This window comes from Dendrobates tinctorius, unplaced genomic scaffold (genome assembly GCF_039654945.1).
Source record: "Dendrobates tinctorius isolate UK_male_01 unplaced genomic scaffold, ASM3965494v1 ptg000057l, whole genome shotgun sequence".
Lineage (NCBI taxonomy): Eukaryota > Metazoa > Chordata > Amphibia > Anura > Dendrobatidae > Dendrobates > Dendrobates tinctorius.
The window spans coordinates 23035001-23062642 of NW_027361725.1; the positions used below are offsets into that span (position 1 = coordinate 23035001).

Consider the following 27642-nt stretch of genomic DNA (forward strand, 5'->3'; position numbering starts at 1 on the left):
GGGCTGTAGTCCCAGGGCAAAGATGTTAAATAGTAAAAGTGGCTGTAAACGTTGGGGTGCAGATAAATGAGAGAAAGACACAGAGAGGTGCAGTTTCTTTACCTTTTACTGGTAATAGGTTGCAGTCCGGAGTACCACATACAGGTGATGGAATGAGTCCGGCTCGCCTGGAGGCATTCAGGGGATCCACCTTGCCAGGTGGGGGTTTAGGACCTTCTTTTCTTCTCTTTGTGTGTGGGTCTCCGCTGTATATAACTATGCTGCGACCCTCTAATCATGATGGTTTCACTAACCTGTACAGCTGTCAGCGTGAGCCTATTCCACGGGTACCGTCCTTTTCACCGTCGGCCCCGGGCTCCTTATCCGCTGCCGTGCCCTCAGGTGATTAATGTGATTAATGTGCACAGGAATGTGATTCATGTGCACAGGAATTTACAATCCCCTGTACTTTCAGATTCGGCTATCAGGACTTACAGTTCCTGCCAGCCTAGGACTCTGATGTCTCTTTTCTATTTATTAGCGCTTCACTCAGTGGTCTGCTATATGCAGTATTTTAGCTTCCCTAGAGTCTCTCAGTCTCTGCTCTTGTCCTTTCCCTCTTCACAGTTCAGCTCTGCCTATTGAGCTCCTCACCGATCAGCTCCCTGTCTTGAACTGACAGGATCTTCCAGAAAGATCTCTTTTACCTCACATCCTCAGGTTTAAACTGTCATTTTTCCTCACAGCTGCTTTGTTTCCATGACAACCCCCTCAGCTGACTCACCAACCCCCTCTGCTAGCCAGAATTTATAAGGCATCTCCCTTTTCTGACCTGCAGCAGGAAATTGTGATTTTTAATCTCTGTTACATGGCATGGGGGTCCCTTTCTGCCTCCAAGCATGACTTCACCCATTAGAGGGAGGTAATGTCACTGTGACAACCGGACTCTGGGGTGTCACAGATACACAGCTGATAGTCCTACTGAATAGACTGCTAGAATTTGTATTATGGCAAGAAAAAAGCAGATACGTAAAGAAAAACGAGTGGCCATCATTAGTTTAAGAAATGAAGGTCGGTCAGTCCGAAAAATTGGGAAACTTTGAAAGTGTCCCCAAGTGCAGTGGCAAAAACCATCAAGCGCTACAAAGAAACTGGCTCACATGAGGACCGCCCCAGGAAAGGAAGACCAAGAGTCACCTCTGCTGCGGAGGATAAGTTCATCCGAGTCACCAGCCTCAGAAATCGCAGGTTAACAGCAGCTCAGATTAGAGACCAGGTCAATGCCACACAGAGTTCTAGCAGCAGACACATCTCTACAACAACTGTTAAGAGGAGACTTTGTGCAGCAGGCCTTCCTGGTACAAATAGCTGCTATGAAACCACTGCTAAGGACAGGCAACAAGCAGAAGAGACTTGTTTGGGCTAAAGAACACAAGGAATAGACATTAGACCAGTGGAAATCTGTGCTTTGGTCTGAGGAGTCCAAATTTGAGATCTTTGGTTCCAACCACCATTTGTGCGACGCAGAAAAGGTGAACGGATGGACTCTACATGCCTGGTTCCCACCGTGAAGCATGGAGGAGGTGTGATGGTGTGGGGGTGCTTTGCTGGTGACACTGTTGGGGATTTATTCAAAATTGAAGGCATACTGAACGAGCATGGCTACCACAGCATCTTGCAGCGGCATGCTATTCCATCCGGTTTGCGTTTAGTTGGACCATCATTTATTTTTCAACAGGACAATGACCCCAAACACACCTCCAGGCTGTATAAGGGCTATTTAACCAAGAAGGAGAGTGATGGAGTGCTACGCCAGATGACCTGGCCTCCACAGTCACCAGACCTGAACCCAATTGAGATGGTTTGGGGTGAGCTGGACCGCAGAATGAAGGCAAAAGGGCCAACAAGTGCTAAGCATCTCTGGGAACTCCTTCAAGACTGTTGGAAGACCATTTCCGGTGACTACCTCTTGAAGCTCATCAAGAGAATGCCAAGAGTGTGCAAAGCAGTAACCAAAGCAAAAGGTGACTACTTTGAAGAACCTAGAACACAAGACATATTTTCAGTTGTTTCACACTTTTTTGTTAATTATATAACTCCACATGTGTTAATTCATAGTTTTGATTGCCTTCAGAGTGAATCTACAATTTTCATAGTCATGAAAAGAAAGAAAACTCTGAATGAGAAGGTGTGTCCAAACTTTTGGTCTGTACTGTATATATATACACTCACTGGCCACTTTATTAGGTACACCTGTCCAACTGTGTGTTAAGACTTAATTTCTAATCAGCCAATCACATGGCGGCAACTCAGTGCATTTAGGCATGTAGACATGGTCAAGACAATCTCCTGCAGTTCAAACCGAGCATCAGTATGGGGAAGAAAGGTGATTTGAGTGCCTTTGAACGTGGCATGATTGTTGGTGCCAGAAGGGCTGGTCTGAGAATTTCAGAAACTGCTGATCTACTGGGATTTTCACGCACAACCATCTCTAGGGTTTACAGAGAATGGTCCGAAAAAGAAAAAAAATCCAGTGAGCGGCAGTTCTGTGGCCGGAAATGCCATGTTGATGCCAGAGGTCAGAGGAGAATGGGCAGACTGGTTCGAGCTGATAGAAAGGCAACAGTGACTCAAATTGCCACCCGTTACAACCAAGGTAGGCAGAAGAGCATCTCTGAACGCACAGTGCGTCGAACTTTGAGGCAGATGGGCTACAGCAGCAGAAGACCACACTGGGTACCACTCCTCTCAGCTAAGAACAGGAAACTGAGGCTACAATTTGCACAAGCTCATCGAAATTGGACAGTAGAAGATTGGAAAAACGTTGCCTGGTCTGATGAGTCTCGATTTCTGCTGCGACATTCGGATGGTAGGGTCAGAATTTGGCGTAAACAACATGAAAGCATGGATCCATCCTGCCTTGTATCAACGGTTCAGGCTGGTGGTGGTGGTGTCATGGTGTGGGGAATTTTTTCTGGGCACTCTTTGGGCCCCTTGGTACCAATTGAGCATCGTTGCAACGCCACAGCCTACCTGAGTATTGTTGCTGACCATGTCCATCCCTTTATGACCACAATGTACCCAACATCTGATGGCTACTTTCAGCAGGATAATGCGCCATGTCATAAAGCTCGAATCATCTCAGATTGGTTTCTTGAACATGACAATGAGTTTACTGTACTCAAATGGCCTCCTCAGTCACCAGATCTCAATCCAATAGAGCATCTTTGGGATGTGGTGGAACGGGAGATTCGCATCAGGGATGTGCAGCCGACAAATCTGCGCCAACTGTGTGATGCCATCATGTCAATATGGTCCAAAATCTCTGAGGAATGCTTCCAGCACCTTGTTGAATCTCTGCCACGAAGAATTGAGGCAGTTCTGAAGGCAAAAGGGGGTCTAACCCCTTACTAGCATGGTGTACCTAATAAAGTGGCCAGTGAGTGTATATATATATATATATATATATATATATATACACACACACACACACACACACGTATATACATATATAGTATACTGTACATATAATATACACGCGTGGTCAAAATTGTTGGTACTCCTTGTGTAATGACAGAAAAATCCACAATAGTCACAGAAATAACTTGAATCTGACAAAAGTAATAATAAATAAAAAATCTATGAAAATGAACAAATGAAAGTCAGACATTGCTTTTGAACCCTGCTTCCACAGAAATGTAAAAAAATAAAACTCATGAAATAGGCCTGGACAGAAATGATGGTACCCTTAACTTAATATTTTGTTGCACAACCTTTTGAGGCAATCACTGCAATCAAACGATTCCTGTAATTGTCAATGAGACTTCTGCAACTGTCAACAAGTATTATGGCCCACTCCTCAAGAGCAAACTGCTCCAGTTGTCTCGTGTTTGAAGGTAGCCTTTTCCAGACAGCATATTTCAGCTCTTTCCAAAGATGCTCCATAGGATTTAGGTCAGGGCTCATAGAAGGCCACTTCAGAATAGTCCAATGTTTTCCTCTTAGCCATTCTTGGGTGTTTTTAGTTGTGTGTTTTGGGTCATTATTCTGTTGCATGACCCATGAGACCAAGCTTTCTGACACTGGGCAGCACATTTCTCTCTAGAATCCCTTGATAGTCTTGAGATTTCATTGTACCCTTCACAGATTCTAGACACCCTGTGCCTACTGCATCAAAGCAGCCCCAGAATATAACAGATCCTCCTCCATGTTTCACAGTAGGGACAGTGTTCTTTTCTTGATATGCTTCATTTTTCCATCTGTGAAGCTGATGTGCCTTGCCATTTTTGTCTCATGTATCCATAGGACATTCTCCCCGAAGCTTTGTGGCTTGTTAAGATGTAGTTTGGCAAATTCTAGTCTGGCTTTTTTGTGATTTTTTTTCAACAATGCTGTCCTCCTTGGTCGTCTCCCACGAAGTACACTTTTGGCTCATACAACAACGGATGGTGAGATAAGACACTGATGTTCCTTGAGCTTGAAGTTCACCTTTAATCTGATTAGAAGTTTTTCTGGGCTCTTTTGTTACCATTCGTATTATCCATCTCTGTTATTTGTCATCAATTTTCCTCCTGTGGCCACGTCCAGGGAGGTTGGCTACAGTCCTATGGAGCTTAAATTTCTGAATATGTGCAGCTGTAGTCTCAGGATCATCAAGCTGCTTGGAGATGGTCTTATATCTTTTACCTTTAACATGTTTGTCTATAATTTTCTTTCTAATCTCCTGAGACAACTCTTTCCTCTGGTCCATGTTGAGTGTGATACACAACATGTCACCAAACAGCACAGTGAGTATCTGTAGCCCTCTATACAGGCCCACTCACTGATTCCAAGATTATAGACACCTGGGATGCTATTTAGTGGACACACCGCGATTTAACATGTCCCTTTTGTCACATTATTTTCAGGGGAACCATCATTTCTGTCCAGGCCCATTTCATGAGTTTTATTTATTTTATTTATTTTTTTTTTAATTCTGTGGAAGCATGGTTGAAAAGCAATGTGTGACTTTCATTGGTTCATTTTCATAGATTTTTTTAGTTATTACTTTTGTCAGATTCAAGTTATTTCTGTCACCATTGTGGATTTCTCTGTCATTAAACGAGGGATACCAACAATTTTGACCACATGTGTACAAACATAGTATGTCTGCTGCAGCCAATCACTGAGGTCGGTGGCTGTGCCAATGTAGATGATACAAGCTGCTGAGCGATTGGCTGCAGCAGTGATGTATACTACAGTTATAAAGTTATCATCTGCAGTCTCCAAACAAAGAGCAGAGAGGCAGCACTGGATCAGGTGAGGGTGAATAACCACTTTGTTATTTTAACCTAGTGCTGACCAATAAGCTGAAGAACCTGCTTCCTGGAAAACCTGTTTGAAAAGCTCTTTAGAGACGACACATCTTCACAGAGGACGGGCAAATATCGGTCATACAAAACTGTTTTGAATGGTTATAAATATAATTTATTTAAAAAAAATTAAACCAAAGTGTTTTATACACATTTATCAAATTTATGGCCTCTCTTTCACTAATAGGCAGGGGAAAAAAACCTACTGACATATCTGCATCACATAGAGCCCTCTGACAAAAACCATGTAGTATAGTATCCAGGAGCCATGGGTTCCAATTGTGGGGGGCAAAATGTATACTGCCCACTGTAGAAAGTAACTTGTTTTCTATAATATTCCATACTTTCCGTACACCAGCCTTATAGAGGCCAAAACAGCACGCGTATGGCCTCCGTTGTCTTAATAGAGCTCTATGTTCAGTCTTTTCAGAAGCTTTTACTGGCATATATGCCAAGTATTACTGTGGAAGGGACCCTGGAGCACTAGTTAAGGGACCCTGGAGCACTAGTTAAGTGCCCCTCATTCTGTGGATAAGTGGGAATCCTGACAATCAAACCCCCAGAGAATGTGGCATATCATGGCAATAATAACTTCAAAAGAAGTAACAAGGTCATGTTTCCACATTTCGATATTAAAAAAATAAATAAAAGTAGCTCTGATTTTTCAGATCACTGATGCCCAGCTTTCTGTAGTCAGGGCGTGTTGAGAGTTGTCACTTCACTATAGAAGGAGATAACGGATTGTAGATGAAACACAACGTTTATTCAGGTTCTGGATAAAAAAGAAAAAAAAAAGTTTTCCAGCTTCTCCAAGCCATTAAACTGCAGCTGGCACCTGTATGGTCTTCTCAAGCTTTCTGTGGACCCATGTTTGAATGTGGGATGTTGACCAGTGAAAGCTCAAAACTGGACATCTCTGCGTTCTTTTATTTTGTATATACTCAGTCCTCCAAAAAAAGAGTTGTCAACAGTTCCATACGTTATAATAGGTACATGTTTTACCTGGGAAATTCACTGAAAGAACATGTACGTGAATCATGTATGTCTGAACAAGGCCTAATGTACAGATCTCAGCCAGCAACATAACAAAAGGCCATAATTCTGTCCTGGGGACCCGTCCACTCTGCTGTCAGATTCACAGGGGGAAAGTAGCGGCAGGACCCCTTTAAAGGGAATCTGTCATCCATTTTTAGTGATATTATGTAAAGATATCACCCAATTGTGAGTCTCATAAGGATTCTATTAGGATTTCTTATTCCTCCTGACCCCGCAACTTTGATGCATAAATACCTTTTTTATCTTGGTGGAGATGTATGGAAATCGCCACGGTCCGGTCCGATGGCCGGAGCTTATTCACCTCCCCCCCCCACCCCTCGGCTTGATGAACGTAGCCTCATCTGTTAATATCACAGATGCTGTACTTTTCCGTGCTTGCGCATTGAAAAGGCCTCTGGGCTTGCGCAGTATGCTTTGCCCAACTGTGGGCGAAGCATATAAACGGTACTGCACATGCGCCGGTATTTTTCAGCGCGGTCTATGCCCCGGAAGAGTGTCCTGCATGTGAAGACAAGATAAAAAATGTATTTATGCATCAAAGGTGCGGGGTCGGGGAGAATCAAAAGTCCTAATAGAATCCTTATGGGACGCACAATTGGGTGATATCTTTACATGGTATCACTAAAAATGGGTGACAGATTCTCTTTAAAGCAATTTCTGGAGCCGGTATCACCGCAGGCGTCGCTCACTGTGACTCACCATTTTCCACAGACTCAAAGAGGACATAAACTGTAAAGTGAAACGACGTCTCAGGGTCTTCACATGAAAACGTAGAAATGGTGAAGCAATACTAGAAACATTACTTTCAGAAGACAACAGGAGATACTAGAGATTAGGTGATTAGATTTACTAAAACCTTACTACTAGAATTCCTCCTCTAAAGTGCCGAGTTACGACACAGCAGCACGTCGTCAGGCTCTCATGTATGCCCAGAGCCCACATACACATCCTGAACTGCTCTGCTCGGAAAATTTATTGAAGCCCACCATGGATACAGTATTGCAGGAGAACCTCTGACTTCACAGCTGTCATTCATGTGTATTTGTAATGAAGGCCTGTAGGCTGGGGCGGGACTATCGCGGTCGCAGAGCTCGCAGCTGCGACGTGGCCCGGAGTCCTTAAGGGCCCGATCGCGAAACTGCAGAAGCTCATTGGCTGTGCAGCTCCATTCTTTGATTGTCTGCCAGGCTGCAATTGGCCTGATGATACAGCTGTTCTGTGGCACAGGACCTGTGATATCACAGGAGGGGAGGAGTCAGGGGTCACATGATCAGGGGCCTCGATGTATGCAGGACTCTGCTGTGCTGGTTATCATGGTGTTGGCTGGATGAAGGTAAGTTTCTGTGTGGGGTAAGGAGGGGTTTACAGGGTGGATGTAGCAGAGCCGTGTGCGTACGAGGTGAGCCGTGTGCGTACGAGGTGAGCCGTGTGCGTACGAGGTGAGCCGTGTGCGTACGAGGTGAGCCGTGTGCGCACGAGGTGAGCGGAGCCGTGTGCGCACGAGGTGAGCGGAGCCGTGTGCGCACGAGGTGAGCGGAGCCGTGTGCGCACGAGGTGAGCGGAGCCGTGTGCGCACGAGGTGAGCGGAGCCGTGTGCGCACGAGGTGAGCGGAGCCGTGTGCGCACGAGGTGAGCGGAGCCGTGTGCGCACGAGGTGAGCGGAGCCGTGTGCGCACGAGGTGAGCGGAGCAGAGCCGTGTGCGCACGAGGTGAGCGGAGCAGAGCCGTGTGCGCACGAGGTGAGCGGAGCAGAGCCGTGTGCGTACGAGGTGAGCGGAGCAGAGCCGTGTGCGTACGAGGTGAGCGGAGCAGAGCCGTGTGCGTACGAGGTGAGCGGAGCAGAGCCGTGTGCGTACGAGGTGAGCGGAGCAGAGCCGTGTGTGTACGGGGTGTACGGAGCAGAGCCGTGTGTGTGCGAGGTGTACGGAGCAGAGCCGCGCGTGTACGAGGTGTGCGCAGCGGAGCAGTGTGTGTACGAGGTGGACAGAGCGGAGCAGCGTGTGTACGAGTTATACGGAGCCGTGCGTACCAGGTGAGCGGAGCCACGCGTGTACGAGGTATACGGAGTGGAGCCGTGTGTGTACAAGGTGGACAGAGCGGAGCCGCATGTGTACGAGGTGTACGGAGCGGAGCTGCATGTGTACAAGGTGTGCGGAGCCACGCGTGTGCGGAGCGGAGATGTGCGTGTATTTTGGCATTGGGGGGGTCCCATTTGAAAGTTCGTACCGGGGCCCATAACTTTGCAGTTACGCCACTGCCTGCAGGACTTCTAAGTTGCAGCCACTAGGGAGTCCGCTGTGCAGGAAGAGTCCAATGTATTAAAAAAAAGGAGGCTGACCCTCCTGCCACCAATTGGTAGTTCTTCTCCTGTAACACATAGGGATACATGTGTCAATCAGTGGCTGGAGGGGCCTGTATATAAACACAGCGGACTGCTTAAGCCGGGTTCAGATTGGAGTATTTAATGGTCCATATACCAGAACGAATGCAGGCCAGCAGTCTAATGCTGTACTTGGGTCAGGAGACCTGTAGTCGGTCCAGGCATCGCTCTACATAGAGACCTTACCCTCGACTGAAGCTGGCCTTAGTGGTGGCAGATGACAACGTTTAATTTGTAAGGCTGGTTTCACATTTGCGTTTTTTAGCGCTGGAAAAAAACGCATACCTGCGCATGCGTTTTTTCCCCTATATTTAACATGGGTGCGCATACCTGCGCACTGGTCAGCGCATGTATGCGATTTTCATGCGCTGCGTTTTTTTGGGGTGTGCGTTGGTATTTTCCAGACGCAGCATGTTGCATTTTTTGGCCCTTGAAAAAAGCGCATGCGCACGTATGCGCACGTTTTGCGCTAAAAATGGCCATTATAGCCTATGGATGCGCATACGTGCGCACTGGCATGCGCAGGTATGCGTTTTTTTAGCGCTGCGTTTTTTTGGTGGTGTCCACTTGTTGTCCTAGTTATAATCTTCTAAAGTCAAAAAAAAAAAGTCTATATAAAGGAGGTGCCTGCCAAAACTCTGCCACTACTACACTGACAGATTGAAGAGCAGACAGTCAACCAAGAACCCATTATATCAGCGAAGAATGTGAGTATATTACATTATATGCCTGTCCTTTTAAATTATGTATGTACTAATGATTTTTATTATTTTTACATGCAGTATGTCTTCAGAATCAGAGTATTCCCCATCGCGGCAGGAATTGGCGCAAGCAGACCGTGAGGTGATTATTTTTGTGCATCTGGTAAGTATATCTGCTGCTTCTCCAAATCTCTTACGTTTTTTTCAACTTTTTTAAGACATCGTCATCATCCTCTTCTGTGGACGGGACTAGTGAGGGCGAAGAGCAGGAGCAGCGAAGCAAAGTCCCGGTGGTGATACGGAATGTAAGTATCAAATGATTTGTAATGTTCTTTATTTTTTATCTTCTATTTTTACTCTTTTTTATGTTTCTTTTTTTGTAACTTTTTATTCAATTTAAATTGGATTATTCTAATGAATGTGTTTTGTCTAGGTTCCACAACGAGATGAAGACGTGTACCTGGATAATGAGCAGCTCATCAGCCTGGTCCAGGAGCGTTCGCCGTTGTGGGACAGCCGTGACCGGCTGCACAAGGACATTGTGGTGACCCGGCGGCTATGGAATGAGGTGGCCGCAGCGTTGATGGATGGCTGGGACAGCGCCACAGCATCCTACAAAAAGGCGTTTAGTGAGTATTTCCCTGCTCTGTATTGTGCCGCAGTGACTGTTGTCCTTGACGGCACTGTTGGGTTTCGTGCTAGGTGTATTCTTGCAGGAAACCCAACAGTGTCATCGTGGTCTACAGTGACTGCTTTGAGTATTGTATTGCTACATTGTGCCGCAGTGACTGTTGTCCTTGACGGCACTGTTGGGTTTCGTGCTAGGTGTATTCTAGCAGGAAACCCAACAGTGTCATCGGGGTCTACAGTGACTGCTTTGAGTATTGTATTGCTACATTGTGCCGCAGTGACTGTTGTCCTTGACGGCACTGTTGGGTTTCGTGCTAGGTGTATTCTAGCAGGAAACCCAATAGTGTCATCGGGGTCTACAGTGACTGCTTTGAGTATTGTATTGCTACATTGTGCCGCAGTGACTGTTGTCCTTGACGGCACTGTTGGGTTTCGTGCTAGGTGTATTCTAGCAGGAAACCCAACAGTGTCATCGGGGGTCTACAGTGACTGCTTTGAGTATTGTATTGCTACATTGTGCCGCAGTGACTGTTGTCCTTGACGGCACTGTTGGGTTTCGTGCTAGGTGTATTCTAGCAGGAAACCCAACAGTGTCATCGTGGTCTACAGTGACTGCTTTGAGTATTGTATTGCTACATTGTGCCGCAGTGACTGTTGTCCTTGACGGCACTGTTGGGTTTCGTGCTAGGTGTATTCTAGCAGGAAACCCAACAGTGTCATCGTGGTCTACAGTGACTGCTTTGAGTATTGTATTGCTACATTGTGCCGCAGTGACTGTTGTCCTTGACGGCACTGTTGGGTTTCGTGCTAGGTGTATTCTAGCAGGAAACCCAACAGTGTCATCGTGGTCTACAGTGACTGCTTTGAGTATTGTATTTCTACATTGTGCCGCAGTGACTGTTGTCCTTGACGGCACTGTTTTTTTTTTATCAACAGTGGACAAAGTCCGAACACGTTGGCGTTCGATCAAGGACCGCTTCAACAGTGATGTTCGTGCTGAGGGCCAGGTTCGCAGTGGATCTGCGTCAAGGACCAGAACTAGATACCGTCACTATAACGCGTTGCAGTTCCTAAGACCGGTCCTTGCCACGAGATCGTAAGTATTATAAATTTTGGGTTTTTATTTTTATTAATCTGTGTTTTTCTAATCCACAGCTGATGCTTCTTGTAAAGGCATGGTAGTAATGATTTTCCTTTCTTCAACAGCACCTGGAGCAGCACCCTGCAACCTGGCCCTGGAGCGGTCCTTCCTCGGACGTCCTCTGACCCGTCCCAGCCATCCGACAGCCAGGAAGCACCTTGCAGGTCAACCACACACACAGCTGGTGACCAGGAAGCTGGGCCATCAGGTGTTCCCCTGTCCCAGGTCTCTGCCACTGGTTATGCGGGCACTACCCGCCAGCGGCAGAGGGCCTTGGACAGGAATGTCTTGCCCGAGTTTATGCATTTGAGCGAGACATTTAATTCCAGCCTCAAGTCTCTGTCCGACAGAGTTGAAAGCGGTTTTGCACTCATGGAACGTGGTTTTAACCACTTTGAACACCGCTTCAATTCTGTAGAACAGCGCCTTGACCGTCTGGAGGCCGACCTCAACAGACCAGCACACCATTTTTTTAGTAAGATTGAAAAGGGCATGGCGGAACACCTTAGTCCTGATCAACAGCTGAATGTGCTGCAGGCCTGCAACAATGCTTTCTTGCAGGCTATGCAGCATAATCGGTACGGTCAGCAGTCAGTGGTGTCCTTTCCACCTGTGCCACCATTGACTCGCTTCACCTCACTACCGACTTGTGCTGCATACCACTGCACGGACACCTCTATTCAAAGCCAGGACACCCACCGTTACACCACCACAAGACTGAGTGCAGCTGGTCACTTCACCGACACCACCATGGCAAGCGCTGCTCCTGTCTGGAGCACCACCGCCACTCCCATGCATGCGTGGAGCTCAGCCACCACTAGGCAAACATGGAACAGCCCTGCCGCTACAACAACGTGTAGTAGCCCTGCCACCACCACTCTGCAAACCTGGACCATCACTGCCGCCACCAGTCCTCCTGCAAGGACGAGCACTGACAACGAAGAGCAGCAGCAGCAGCCACCTCAGCAGCAGCTCCAGCCACCTCATCAGCAGCCACCTCAGCAGCAGCAGCCACCTCAGCAGCAGCAGCCACTTCAGCAGCAGCTGCAACCACCTCAGCAGCAGCTGCAACCACCTCAGCAGCAGCAGCCACCTCAGCAGCAGTCGCCACCTCAGCAGCAGCCGCCACCTCAGCTGCAGCAGCCGCCACCTCAGCAGCAGCAGCAGCCACACCTGCAGACGGGGGACCTACACTCAATATTTGCCCCTACTTCAAGGCGAAATCCATCAAGGCGGGCATTGGGCCAAAGTCGGTCCAGGCACACAAGCCTACGGCGACATGCCATTACAACTAATGTACCTGAACAGATTTCCTCTCCTCCAAGTGTTCCTAGTTTGATTCCCTTAACTGGACTACCTTCCCCCACAAGTTTTGTTGCCCCTTCCCCTCAAACACCGTCTTCAACAGCAAGTGTTGCATATTCCCTGCACACCCCCAAATTGAAACCATCTGCCCCCAAACGCCGGAAAAAATAATTTTTTGGTTTATTTTTGTGATAAAAAATAAATTTACATTTGTGGTTCACCATTACTAAGTTTCATTAATGTTGTTTGCGCCGCTCACACACACTGATGGGTAAATACATGTTAAAAACCAACCCAAGGCCTAGTATAGTCATATGTGAAATAACACGGACTAGTATAGTCATACCAAGGCCTAGTGTAATTACTCGAGTTTTACCAACTTGGATCTGGTTTCATGAAAAACAAACTGTTGAAACTTGTCTTAAAAATAAGTTTCTTTCTAGTTTCACCAGTTTGTTTTTTGTGAAACAAGATGCTAGTTGTTAAAAATCGAGTTATTACAGTAGGCCTTGGTATGACTATACTAGGCCGTGGTATTTCACATATGACTATACTAGTAGGCCCAAGGCCTACTATACTCATATTTGAAATACCACGGCCTAGTATAGTCATTCAAAGGCCTAGTGTAATAACTCTAGTTTTACCAACTAGAATCTGTTTTCATGAAAAACAAACTGTTGAAAATTATAAGTTTCTTTCTAGTTTCACCAGTTTGTCTTTTGTGAAACAAGATGCTAGTTTTTAAAAATCGAGTTATTACAGTAGGCCTTGGTATGACTATACTAGGCCGTGGTATTTCACATATTACTATACTAGTAGGCCCAAGGCCTACTATACTCATATTTGAAATACCACGGCCTAGTATAGTCATTCCAAGGCCTAGTGTAATAACTCTAGTTTTACCAACTAGAATCTGGTTTCATGAAAAACAAACTGTTGAAACTTATAAGTTTCTTTCTAGTTTCACCAGTTTGTTTTTTGTGAAACAAGATGCTAGTTGTTAAAAATCGAGTTATTACAGTAGGCCTTGGTATGACTATACTAGGCCGTGGTATTTCACATATGACTATACTAGTAGGCCCAAGGCCTACTATACTCATATTTGAAATACCACGGCCTAGTATAGTCATTCAAAGGCCTAGTGTAATAACTTGTAAGTTGGAATGGAGCAGATTACATTCATCCACTCAATGCTGACTTGTATTCCCCATGGACTTTCATTGGGGTTGGATTTTGAGGGTTGTGTTTTGAGAAAATCACATACTTTGTTTTCAACTAGTTGCACAATTTTCTCTTGAAAAAAAATGGTTTCCTGATTCATGGCCTGCAGCTTTGCTCGTTCCAATATATTTCACGCAGACTAGCAATGCTGCATTTTAACTCATATGTGTATTTACCTGCCCAGGTGTGTGAACATCAAAAAATTCAGTTATACATGGGAAGTTTATTAAATTGGAGTTTAAAAAATATAGTGCACTCAGTAATGGTATCAAATAAGGTTTTTTATTACCATAAACAAACAAAAATATTACACCATTTCATCTTGCCAGTGCACCCGTCCTACATCAGAAATAAAGTAGGCCGCAAATTGGTCCCTCATTTGGCCAACTTCAACGGATGACCTGAGAGTGTGCTGAGTGAATTCCGGCAATGGGTTAGGAGCATCATCGTCCAGTTCAAAGGTCGGGTGCTCTTTAGCCATCACAAAGTTATGTAGAACCACACAGGCCTTCACCACCTCATCGACTGTTTCAAGTTTAAGATTAATGGCCGTGCCCAGAATGCGCCATCTGGAAACAAGAATCCCAAAAGCACACTCGACAGTTCTTCTGGCCCTGGTCAGCCTGTAATTAAATATTTTTTTGGTGTGGTCCAAGTCCCGGCTGGAGTAGGGTTTCAGTAAGTTTCCGCACATTTGAAAAGCCTCATCGCCAACCATTACAAAGGGCAGTGGCGGAGCTTCGGTGTGAGGAAGAGGCCGTGGCATAGGGAAATTAAATTGGTTGCCATACAACCTCCGGCCCATGTCTGAGTTTTTAAAAGCCTGTGAGTCATTACCACGGCCAAATGCTCCAATGTCCACTGCTACAAACATACATCCGGCATCCGCAATCGCAATGAGTACTATTGAAAAGTACTTTTTGTAATTATAGTACTCAGATCCCGTTCTTTGGGGTTTGATGATCCGTATGTGTTTACCATCAACAGCTCCCAAACAGTTGGGAAAATTGCATACTGTCCAGAATTTGTCAGCAATTTCCATCCACTTTTCAGCGGTGGGCAGGGGCATAAATTCTGGGCAAAGAACATTCCAGAGAGCCCGGCAGGTGTCAGCAACAATTCCAGACAAGGTAGAGATTCCAATACGGTACTGGAAGTGTAGTGAAGATAGGGTTTCTCCAGTCGCCAGGAATCTGTGAACAGACAAAGAAGTAAAATTAATATTTATGTATATTATTTTAAAAAACTATAAAATAAAATATTAGTACATTCACGAAAACTAATTACCCACGGTTTTGAATACTAAATTTAAAAAAAAACCATCAGACCGCACCCCTTGGTTTTTAAAACATACCGTAATGTCACCAGTAGCCGTTCCTCAGGAGGAATCGCACGACGGAGCTGTGTGTCCTGTCTCCGGATGGATTGTTGGACACGAGCAAGCAAATCCATGAAACTTTCGTGGGACATCCGGATATAATCTGTAAATTTCTCCGGGTTTGACTGGAGCTCGCTGTAGAGGGTGTGGTATGCCCCACGGCTCTCCCGGAGTTCAACAATCGGATGTATCCACATACGCCGCCGTCTTCGCTGCCTCTCTCTCTTCCTTTGTTCATGGCAAGCAACTGCATACGCCTGAGCCATCGCGATGTCCAAATCCAAGTTGAAGTGAAAACTCTTCCAGCGCAGATCCATGGTCACGAGAAGAATCAAGCAAATGTGAAGAATACTGTAGACAGGGTCTATATATTAACATACCACACCCACAATGAAGTCCCATTGGTCTTGTGTGTTGTTGAATGGTTGTTTTTTCATTTTTGTGGGGTTTTTCCAAAATCTGTAAAAAAACGCAAACGCACAAAAAACGCATACAAACGCGCAAAAACGCTGCGTTTTTTTCCTGCATGCGCACAAAAATGCTTGAAAAAAACGCAGCGTTTGTATGCATTTGTATGCGTTTTTTTAATGCGTTTTTTTGCGGGAAAAACGCGCTGCAAAAAAAAGCAAGTGTGAAACTAGCCTAAGTTCTACAGAACTGCTGTGCACATCAGATTGTGATTATCACCTTCTGAAAGTTAGGAAGCGCAGAACGCAGTGTCGACCGGTGACCCAGACAAGAGTGCTCAGCGCTCGGCCAGACAGGGGCGCTCAGCATTTCCTAACTGTTAGAAGGGGATAATCACAACCTGATTTCTTTCATTCAATTGGATAATATGCACACTGAGGAAAGTCTAATAAAGACTGAAACATTTATGGACCTCATTATTGAATTGCATATTAAATCATTTAATTTTATCAATTTTAGTGCCATCGTTCTTACGTATCAATGAAACAGGTTTGGATCCTAACTACATAACTACTCAAGCATTAGAGCAGTACTCATCCCTGCACAAAAGTGGGAGAGTGATGAAATTAGACACTATTTTAGGCTATCCTCAGAAAGGGCATGCATTGCAGACCTTGCAGGATCCCTTTAACGTGGAATGATGTGACATCAAAAGTGGTCCCAAAATCACCAAGGGGAGGATATCCGAGGCCAGAATAAAGCAAAGCAACAAACCCCTGAGCTGTATGAAGTACCGTACGCCTCAGCTTTGCTGCATGTAAATTCTGCTTAACTTACTCATAAATCCTATTCATCCCCTAGCAAAAAGTGACAACAATTTGCACCTTTACAAGAAATGGAACCGATGCTGGAATGGCAAGCATGCTTCTTTCAATTTCCGGACAACAATTTCACTAAACAAGAACTTACTCAGCAGGGATGTATTATCTCTATATTAACTATACAGATAAGTTTACAATCCATTGGATTTTTTATTTTTTTTTGCAAAATACATATGCTAAGTAGCTACAAAAAATAAACCGACACAAACAGTTGATACATTTACTTAGTGATGGTACAAAGTTTTCTAACTTCAGACGCTAAATGAAAGCACATCCTGTTATGGGATAAGAGTTAAAAACGGACTTCAAAGCAACCTAGAATAGAAAAACCTTCTGTCCCTCCACGATTAAAAACGTACAGAAAGCCGCCTCATCACATAAGGAGCTTTTGTTATTTTTTGTATGTTTGCTTTTTACGTAATACATAGTGCAAAAGAAAGTGCAACATTTTCCCCAATTAATCAGACTGCTCATTTTATGTTCCAAGGGCATTTAGAAAAAAAAATGAAATTTGGTTAAAATGGAGCATTCTGGTCCACAAGTTCAGTGCCCTGCAATAATTCCCTGGAACTAAAACCTTCACATTGGATGGTTTGTGTCTTATAAATGAGAGGAGCTTAGGATGCCGTGACAGAAGCAAAGGGAGAAGATGGGAAGACCCCAGGGCACAAGCTGGGCTCAGATTTGTGATGAACGGTGTTAAGGTTACAAAGGTTCGAAAATTAAAGTAATAACTCACACTCACCCATTTACTACCCTGCGCCGAAGGTCCCGGTCATGCCTTGCTGCCCATGCAAACATGACCCCTGCAACCAATCACTGACCACAGCAGTCCCATGCCACACATGCTGGCATCACTACAGAGGCCAGTGACAGACTGCAGCTGTTATGGAGAGCATATCACTGCAAGAAGCAAGAAAAGACTTACAGGACCACCAATGTAGTGGCACTGGATTAGATGGGTAACTCTAGGTGACTTCTGTATATTAAACCATTTCTTTCTCACGGGCCATTTACCTAAGACACCGGAAAATAGAATTAGACTTACAGGTAATTCGGTTTCTGGAAACCTTCCACGACAGCATATGAGGTTGTCTCCACGCCCTAATGGGGGACAGGAAGCACAAGAGGTTAAAAGGTCCCTCCCACCTCCCTCTCACCAGTGACTTATAACTGACCACCGTAGCACCGGTTACCTTAAGATTCTCAGAATTTGTCCAAGAATACAGGGAGGGAAATAGTGCTGTCGTGGAAGGTTTCTAGAGACCGAATTAACGGTAAGTCTAATTCTATTTTCTCTAGCAACCTTCCACGACAGCATAGGAGGCATAACAACCTATACTGCACTGGGGGGGGGGGGGGGGGGGGGACAACAGCCCGCAGAACTTCTCGGCCAAATACTAAATCCCTGTTGGACACAAGGTCCAACCTATAGTGTTTAGTGAAGGTATGTAACGAAGACCAAGTTGATGCCCTACAGATCTGCTCTGAGGATGCGCCTGCCCTCTCAGCCCATGATGTAGAGGTAGATCGTGTTGAATGCGCCTTGATCCCCGTAGGGGGTGTGATATTCTGCGCTAGATATGCTTCAGAGATGGCTTTTTTGATCCAATTGGCAATGGTGTTCTTTGTCACCTTCTTTCCTTTGTTTGGACCCAACACATGGATAAACAGGTTGTGGTCAATTCTGTAGGGTTTATCATACTCTAAGTAGTGAAGAACTATGCGCCTTACATCCTGCGTATGAAACACCACCTCTTTAGGGTTCGCTGGGTTTTGACAAAATGAGGGAAGAATTATATTCTGCGACCTATGGAAGTCAGACACAACCTTCGGTAGAAAGGATGGATCAAGGGAGAGAACTATGGAATCGTCTCTAATGGTTACATAGGGCTCTCTAATTGAAAGAGCCTGGAGCTCTCCCACACGCCTTGCTGAGGTTATCGCTACAAGGAAGGCCGCTTTAGGGGGGAGAGAAGCTGAGAAGTACAAGATAAGGGCTCAAAGGGTGATTGAGTGAGCCCTTTAAGCAACACATTCAAGTCCCATGGTGGAATGACGACTTGTTTTTTTGGATGAAGCCTAGTGGCTGATGTCATGAATCTTCTTATCCACCTGTGGCTGGCCAAGTCGCAGTCGAACAGAGCTTAAGGCCGAGACCTGTACCTTCAGTGTGCTAGGCTTTAGGCCTAACTCAAGCCCCTTCTGTAAGAAATCCAGGATACGGGAGATGTTAGGGTTTTCTGGGTCAGGCAAATTCGGCAGACACCATGAGGAAATTTTCCATATTTTGTTGTATATAGCATTGGTGCCCGGTTTTCGAGATTTCTGAAGGGTTTCTACTACTGCCTCTGATAGACCCTTGGCCCTCAAGATCTGGGTCTCAGTAACCAGGCCGCTAACTTCATTCCCCGAAGGTTTGCGTGATGTAGGGGGCCCTGCAGGAGGAGCGGCCCGTCTACCTGGAGTTCTGTAATTAGAGAATACCAGCTCTTCTTCGGCCATAGCGGATCTACCAGGATGGTTTGGGTTCGATCTTCTCGGATCTCCCTCAGGGTTGCGGAAAGATTGGAACTGGCGGGAAGGCGTATGCCAGACGAAACCCCCACTTGTGGGCAAAGGCATCTACCCCCACCATGGATCTGTCCCTGGGGTTCAGGGAGAAGTAGTTTCCTACTCTAGCATTTTTGCTCGATGCTAGAAGATCCACCTCCGGAAGACCCCACCTGTTCACCAGCCTCTGAAAGATTCTTCCATTCAGATTCCACTCGCCAGGCTGGATACATCTTCTGCTCAGGAAGTTTGCCTGAAGATTGGAGGTACCCTTTAGGTGGACTGCTGTTAGTGAAAGAAGGTGTCTTTCGGCCCAGGAAAATATTCAGCCTGAAAGGCCCTCTAGGTTGCTGGATCTTGTGCCACCCTGGTGACTGAGGTGAGCCACTGTCATCACGTTGTCGGAGTAGACCATGATATGATGGCCCTGGACTAGGTGTCTCGCAGCCAGCAGAGCTTCTTCTACTGCTTTCAGCTCTCTGAAGTTTGAAGATTTTTTACTCACTTCCCGGTTCCACAACCCCTGGAATGGCTGCCGGGACACTACGGCTCCCCAGCCTTTCTTGCTGGCATCTGATGTTACCGTGATCAAGGGGATCTGGGACCAGCTGATTCCATTGCGCAGATTTTTGTGGTCCATCCACCATGCTAGCGAAGCTTTCACTTTTCCTGGGTCTGGACTCTTTTGTTCAGGCAGGTGTGGTCTCTGTTCCAATTTCCTAAGATATGGGACTGGAGAATTCTGGAATGGGCCTGCGCCAAAGGCACCGACTGGATGCAGGAGGTCATTGACCCTAGTACGGACATAGCTGTCCTGAGGGTCGGGGACCTCTGTTTCCTGAAAATCGAGATCTTTGATATTATAGACCTCTGATGTTCCTCCGGAAGAAAGGACATCTGTTCTCTTGAGTCTAAGAGGACGCCTAAGAATTTTATTTTCTGATAGAGTTAGATCTGTGATTTTTTTACATTCGGGATCCACCCCAGAGATCGGAGAATGCCTAGAGTTTGAGTCACCTGGTTTTCCAGGGTTTGGTAGGAGGTTCCTATTATCAATAGGTCGTCCAGGTAGGGTACAATGCATATACCCTGGCTTCTGATAGGAGACACAGCTTCTGCCATAATTTTGGAAAATACTCGAGGGGCAGAGGATATCCCAAAGGGAAGTACGTTGTACTGATAGTGCCTGATCTCTGGACGCTGATGAATCGCAAACCTTAAATACTTCCTGTGAGAAGGATGTATGGGAACGTGGAAATAAGCATCCTTCAGGTCTATGGCGGCCATGAAGTCAGACGGCCCTATCAAGGGAATGGCGGTCTTTACCGATTCCATTTTGAATCTGTGGTATGCGATGTGTCGGATGAGGCCTTTCAAGTTTTTTTATCCTTGCTTCTCCTGTGGGCTTCTTTACTAGAAACAGTCTGGAATAATGCCCCTTTCCCTGCTCTCCAACAGGGACCTGAGAAATGGCGCATGATTGGAGAAGGAGCTGAATGCCTGATTCCAGTACTAAAGCCTCCCAAGGTGGTAGGGAGGTGACTCATACCCCGCGGGGGGAGGATTCGAATTCTAGAAGAAGGCCCTCCTTGATCACACTGAGGACCCAGGGACTGTTGGAAATCAACTGCCAAGAAAGAAGAAAATTAGAAAGCCTTCCCCCCACTGGGGCCGAGTCATTGCTTTTCCTGCTGCTGTTGCTGCTGCTGCTGGGGGACCAGGATGTTCTTGCCTCTCCCCTTAGCATAGCTCCATCTTCCTATCTTTCCCTTCCCTTTCGGCTGGGATGACTGGTTCTGGGGGCTCGAAAAAAACGCTTCCTTGGAACTTTCTGCTCAGGAAGCACTTTCTTTTTGTCTGTGGCCTTTTCAAGGATTTCATCCAAGGCTGGGCCGAAGACATGTTCACCTTTGAAGGGTAAAGAACAAGGCTTAACCTTGGAGGTAACATCCCTGCTCCACGTTTTAAGCCAGAGGGCTCGTCTGGCAGAATTAAACTGTACCATAGACCTGGCAGAGGTACGGATTATCTCCACTGATGCATCTGCCAAGAAGCCTGTAGCACTCTGTAGTATGGGAAGGGAGTTAAGGAGGTCGCCACCTTGAGGTCCCTCGAGAAACATGACTCTAGCTCCTCTATCCACTGGAAGAGAGATCAAGAAAACCATGTGGAAGCAATTCCTGATTTTATGGCAGAGGCAGAGGCTTCCCAGGCCTTTCTTAGGAGGCTCTCTGCCTTACGGTCCATCGGATCCCTAAGCTGGGATACATCGTCAAATGGAAGGACTGTTTTTTTCACTACCCTTGCCACCTGGACATCAACTTTCGGGATGTCCCATTTAAACGCATCTCCCTCCAGGGGGAATCTATGCCCGAGTTCTGATGGAGCCGAATAGCGCTTTTCTAGGTACTCCATTCTTGGGAGATCATATCCACTATGCTCCTATGTACTGGGAAACCTGTTTGTTTGGGTCCCTCAAACCCTCCGAACATTCGGTCCTGTGCTGACTGAGAGACTGGCTCATCCTCTAGTCCCATGGTGGCACGTACCGCACCGACCAACTCCTCCACATATTCTGCGGAAAAGAGGTATCTCCTAGTTTCAGCCGATTTAGAGGTTCCTGGTTCTTCCCAATTTTCAGAACCTGAATTGTAGAACTGTTCTGACTTGGACTCCGAGTCCTCTATTTGAATTTTCCGCTTCTTTGGGGGAGGTGAGCTCACAGTTGGAGGGAGTGGAGGAGGTGGATGGGGAGACAGGGCGGCTAGAGAGGTCTGAACCTGTTGAGTAAGCAGGCTGCGGATTTCGTCAATCAATTACGGGTGCTCAGACCTGACTACCCCGTCCGTGCATGCCTGACACAATTTTTTCCTCCAATTTGAGGGAAGTTTTGCGCTACATATGGCACATTTAGCTTAGCCCGCTTGCTGGTAGTATTGGTGATTTTGTGGGCAGACTTTTCTCCCTATAAAAGAGGAGAGAAGTATTTTGAGGACCTCTATACCCGGATCGCACCACTAGGACCCACCCCAGGTAACACTCACTGTGGCAGCGCTGGGCTCTGCAGACGCAGGGCAGGAAGAACTGTCCATGCTGACAGGGGATTTCGTTTTACCTGTCTGCTTCTTCCGGCGGGATGATAAGGGGTTAACTCCGCCCTCAGCGCTTGATTATTCTGTTTGTCCCCCTCCTCCTCCTGGGGTCCAGGGCAGGGACAGCACCGTTGGCGTGCTCCACGCGCTGTCAGCTGAGCGGGGGCCGCCATGGCCGGAAGTCATCATAGACATATACCCCGGAAGTGACCCTCACGTGACGTCACTTCCGGGTTGCCGACAGCCGTGCAGCAGGAGGAGGAGAGACCGGAGAGCTACGGGAGGCCTCCTATCAGGGATCACTGGCCCGCTTTACTCCCCGAGGGAGCGTGGGTGGGCCAGGAAGGTCCCGAATTCAAAAGAAGGCAGAAGCAGTATGGAGGAGGGGAGGCAGCGCCGCCGACCACCACTGCCCGGCTATAAGAATCATCCAGGTACGCTGCAGCAGCCGGCCACACAGAATACCATACCTCTAACCTCTCCATGCCCCATGGGGGACAGGAAAGACAAGGAGAGGGAGGTGGGAGGGACCTTTTAACCTCTTGTGCTTCCTGTCCCCCATTAGGGCGTGGAGACAACCTCCTATGCTGTCCTGGAAGGTTGCTAGAGAAAACCCCTTTAGGGTATATGCACATGGAGTCCTGAGTGGACCCACTTGAAAAATGCTTAAAAAATGCTAAAAAGAATGAACATACACATTGCAACGTTAAAACGACTTGCTGTGCACAGGTCCAGTCTTTTTGAGCTTCTTTTAACCACGTCAGGTTTTGAAAACCATAGGAAGTGATCGGTACTATATATATTATAAAATATATATATATTTCTATTTATTTACATATGTTTATAAAAACAAAAAGAAAAAAGAAATCCAGCAAAAAAGATACCAAAGGAAAAAATACCTTTAACATTTTTCTGACGCATGTTCTGCTTCAGATACTGGGTACTTTGTTGTGTAAAAGAAGCCGCGTGCACATACTGGTAAAGGAAATCTGTCATTGGAATCTTCTCTCTCAACTAATGCCATTTATGTAAAGACGCTTTACTGCTGATTAAAGCCCGACCTTGCATGTACAAAACCACTTTGATGGTTCAGAGAAATCCATAATTAAAACTGTATGCTAATGAGCTGCAGGTGGGACATTTCACTTGCAGCTCTAATATTTCTCTCCATCTCCCCGGCCCGTCTCTTGACAGGTCACACTGTGCCATATCGACCAATTCCTTCCAACTAGTTTCGGAAATACTCGGTTTCCTTCATCAGGGGTGGTCTTATAACCTGCGGTTTGTGTCCTGTCATATTAACCAATTAAGTGCTGACATATTTATCAGTTGAATGCAAAGAGTTCTACTTCAGAGTTGAGTCCCCTTGGGATTTAAGAATCCAAATTAAAAATCCATCAACTTTCTACACGGGACATCTGCTTGATAAAGTCCCCTTTTCTCCAATTCCTTTGGACAACTTGTAAGCCAGTTATTATTGTGCCATTAATTAATCCCCTATGGTGATCTACATAATGCTTTGATAGGGGATTAATTATTATAACACGTTCCTCCATGGTTTATAACAGCATAACTGAGAACTTCTTTTAACCTTTGAAACTTTGGGCCCATAATATAGTCAGGTGTGATAACTCCACAAAAGATACTTCAGCGCAAGTAATAAAACCAATGTAACTGCACTGAAAACTGAAGAGATGAGTGGTCCTGGTCAAAAACTCCCCTGACTCGGTCCTCCATAAATAACTGACTGCTCTGCTGCGTCATTCGGCTAAGGTGATGCTTCACGGGGCTATGAGCACGCTCAGCGAAGAACGTGACCAGCATGTTAAGAAATGGCGATCATTTGCATATAATGTATGCAATGCCCAGGAGGCCCAAATCTACGGTACGAAGGTCAGGACAGGATGATTTGCGTGTTAATGGGGGCTTATTGGGAGTTATCTAAACAATGCTTAGTAACAATGACAAGATAATTATGTTTCAATTCCTCATTTTTTTCTATCCTGATCCTACAATCTCATGAGCTGGCGGGATGTTACAATGTAGCAGGGGGCATAGCTGCAGCGCGTGCTGGCCAAGACTCCATGCTGATCGCCTGCACTGATGCAATGTAACAAGTGCCATCTGTGGAGGGATGAGGCCTAGATACATTTTCTACCAACTAAATGTACAGTATGTGGTCAGCTTCAGAGCAGCGCCTACAAGCTCACATGGCTGTCACACTCAAATACACAGAGGGACAATATTAAAAGGCTGGACAAAGTCATGGACAAACCTTGATATTTATTAAGAAAATATAAACAATTGTGGAAGCTATCATCAGATATAATGATGAACATTTTCATATGGAAAGAAACTAAGGCTGGGTTCACACGTAACGGAACTCTCGCGGAAATTACCGCGAGAATTCCGGAATTCCATTCCGCGGGAAAATCGTATTTTAAATTCCCACGGAAAAACTAGCATTTTGCAAGCATAATTAGCTTGCAGAATTGCTAGCGTTTTCCAAGCGATCTGGAGCATCGCTTGGAGAACTGATTGACAGGTTGGTCACACTCGTCAAACATAGTGTTTGACGAGTGTGACCAACTTTTTACTATTGAGGCCGCCTATGCGGCCTCAATAGTAAAAGATTGGATTTAAAAAATATTAAATATATATATATTGTTATTCTCACATTCCGACGTCCCGCGCTGCCTTCCCGCCTCTCTCCACGCTCCCAATCTAGTAGTCCTTTGCGCGAATTACCACGATGACGTCCGTTCTCGCGGGATCGCGACGTCTTACGGTCATTCGCGATGACGTCGCGCGAATGCCCGTGAGACTTCGCGATCCCGCGAGAACGGACGTCATCACTCGCAAAGGCTTACTGGGACCGGGAGCGTGGAGAGAGGCGGGAAGGCTGCGCGGGACGTCGGAAGGTGAGAATAACAATATTTTTTATTTTAAATTCTATTTTTTACAGGGATATGGTACCTAAAGCCCGGAGGACAGTCTCCTCTCCTCCGGGCTGTGGGTACCATCCGCAAATGTTCTGCTTACTTTTCGCATGGTGTGCACAGCCACATGCGGAAAGTAAGCAGAACAATGCATTCCTATGGGTGCGGGATCGCCGCGATTCCGCAAAATTAATGAGCATGCTGCAGTTTTTTACCGCGAAGCGATTCCGCTGCGGTAAAAACCGCAGCATTAGCACAGCATTGCGGAATCCCATAGGAATGCATGGGATGCTTATTTTTCGCGTTTTCGCGGCAAAATCGTGCGGTTAAAACCGCTGCGGAAACGCGAAAAAAACGCCACGTGTGAACTCAGCCTTACAGTAAATTAGAGAGCTGTAACTACAATTTGTAAGATGCAGTAGCTACAAATCATTTAACGTCAGAGAAACAAACTTTTCTTGACTTTGACCCCATCCTAAAGACACTAAACTGTCGCTTTGTAGAACGCAATCTATTCTTGTAAAGAACTGATAAGCTGCTATTTTAAGACAGCACGTAGTCTTCTATGGGATTTCGACCAGGAAATACAGAGAGATGTCTGACCTACGATCACCATTTTATTTCCCATACACGCAGTTCTATGGCTACTTTTACACTTGCGAATGATCTAAGCAAGTCTTCTCATAAGCCCTATTTTGTACAATTACTGCTCTTTTAAACGTCATTTGTTCTCCGCCACAATTAAAACAATAGCCAAATAAAAATATCCAGACCTATAAATGAGTAACTGTAGGCGGATGTACAAACTAACAATTAGTAACTATTTTATTCCTGCAGGTGAAATTCTCTTAGGTATTTCGCTAAACCTGGAAGCACATTTGCTTTCACACAGCGCTGAAGGATATGGAAAACACAATTCGGGTAATGTTTAATCCATACCTCGCCAGAAAAGTCTGAACAGTTTTACTCTCTGCTGGTTCTCCTTACAGTATGAAAGCAAGAAACTTATGCTCTATATGGTGACTTATCAGCAACGCAAAAGCTTATGAATGATATTTCAGGGAGGATGTGTAGAGATACTGAGGTTTTCTTTTAGCCCAAAGACTAACCATTTTTCTGAAACACACATTCAAGAGAATGCTTACAGCTACTACAGAAAGGCCAAAAATTAGAGCGACTGCCAAGGAGAGGTACCTTACAGGATATCTCTACAGGAGGCAGACCAAGATGAGGGTGCCCAGCAATTGTTGGTTGCATGCAGGCTTGGACTGGCCCACTGGAGAATCCTCTGGTGGGCCCCTGTGCAAGAGTCAGCCACAACCCTCTTATGTGATCAGTGCTTAGCGCAATATACTTGTATCACTATGTACAGATAAAGGTGCATCTTTTTAATTTACCTATCTGTCCAGATCACTGTTATGTAAATGTACGATTGAGAATAGTGTCACATTTGCATGTAATTGAAAAGTGGGGGCCTGGAGTTGGTTACTGGTGGGCCCTTGGCACCCCCCGTATCATCCCCTTAGTAACATCATTCCAGTTTCCCCTGGGTGGCATAGGCAGGGATCATAACGATGGCCCTTTTTGATGTCGGAACACTATAGCCCCGCATAATATATATAATTATTAATTTAGCTTTGGGTTGGCCCTTTTTATTGGTCTAACATCTTTTATATTCAACAGATGTTGGATAAGATACAATCTGCAAGTTGGGACAATACAAGATAATACAAGGTTAAACCTACCTGCCTACTACCGGTAATCCATTTCCAAATCACTCAAGTACTGTATCGTTTGCAGAAAATTTAGATGACAATCGCCATAATAAACGAATATGCCAACCTAGGCCTACCACTTCACAAATGTATGTGTATGGATGCTCCTATGTGGAGCTTTGTCCTGTCTTTGAACACTTCAGGAAGGGGGCACTGAGCCTCGAACAGGTTGTCCCGAGACTGTTCTGCACACTCCTAATGGAGAACCAACTTTTTTTTCCCTTTAGCAAAGACTGGACCAACTGAAGCTTACATAGTCAGAGCCCTCTTGTTGTCCCATCACCTGGCCTCGATACAAGACCACCTCCAGAGGCCTTCTCCATCTATTCTTGGGGCGTCTTTAGCAGGTCCAGCCATTAACCCGTCAAGCCCCAAGGGTGGTTTGCACGTTCATGCCCAGGCCAATTTTTAAAATTCTGACCACTGTCCCTTTATGAGGTAATAACTCTGAAACGCTTCCATGGATCCCGGTGATTCTGACACTGTTTTCTCGTGACATATTGTACTTCATGTTAGTGGTAAAATTTCATTCATATAACTTGCGTTTATTTGTGAAAAAAATGGAAATTTGGCGAAAATTTCCCAATTTTCCAACTTTGAATTTTTATGCCCTTAAATCACAGAGATACGGCACCCAAAAAACTTGATAAGTAACATTTCCCACATGTTTACTTTACATCAGCACAATTTTGGAACCAAAAGTTTTTTTTGTTAGGAAGTTATAAAGGTTAAAAATTGACTAGCGATTTTTCATTTTTGCAACACCATTTTATTTTTACGGACCACATCACATTTGAAGCCACTTTGAGGGGTCTATATGATAGAAAATACCCAAAAGTGACACCATTCTGA

General features: G+C 45.7%; 1 protein-coding gene across 1 annotated transcript in view; it reads right to left on the bottom strand.

Moving 5' to 3' along the window:
• Positions 1 to 27642, bottom strand: part of PRKD1 (protein kinase D1) — a 184239-nt gene that overhangs the window by 87897 nt on the left and 68700 nt on the right. The gene's annotated exons all lie outside the window — the stretch shown is intronic.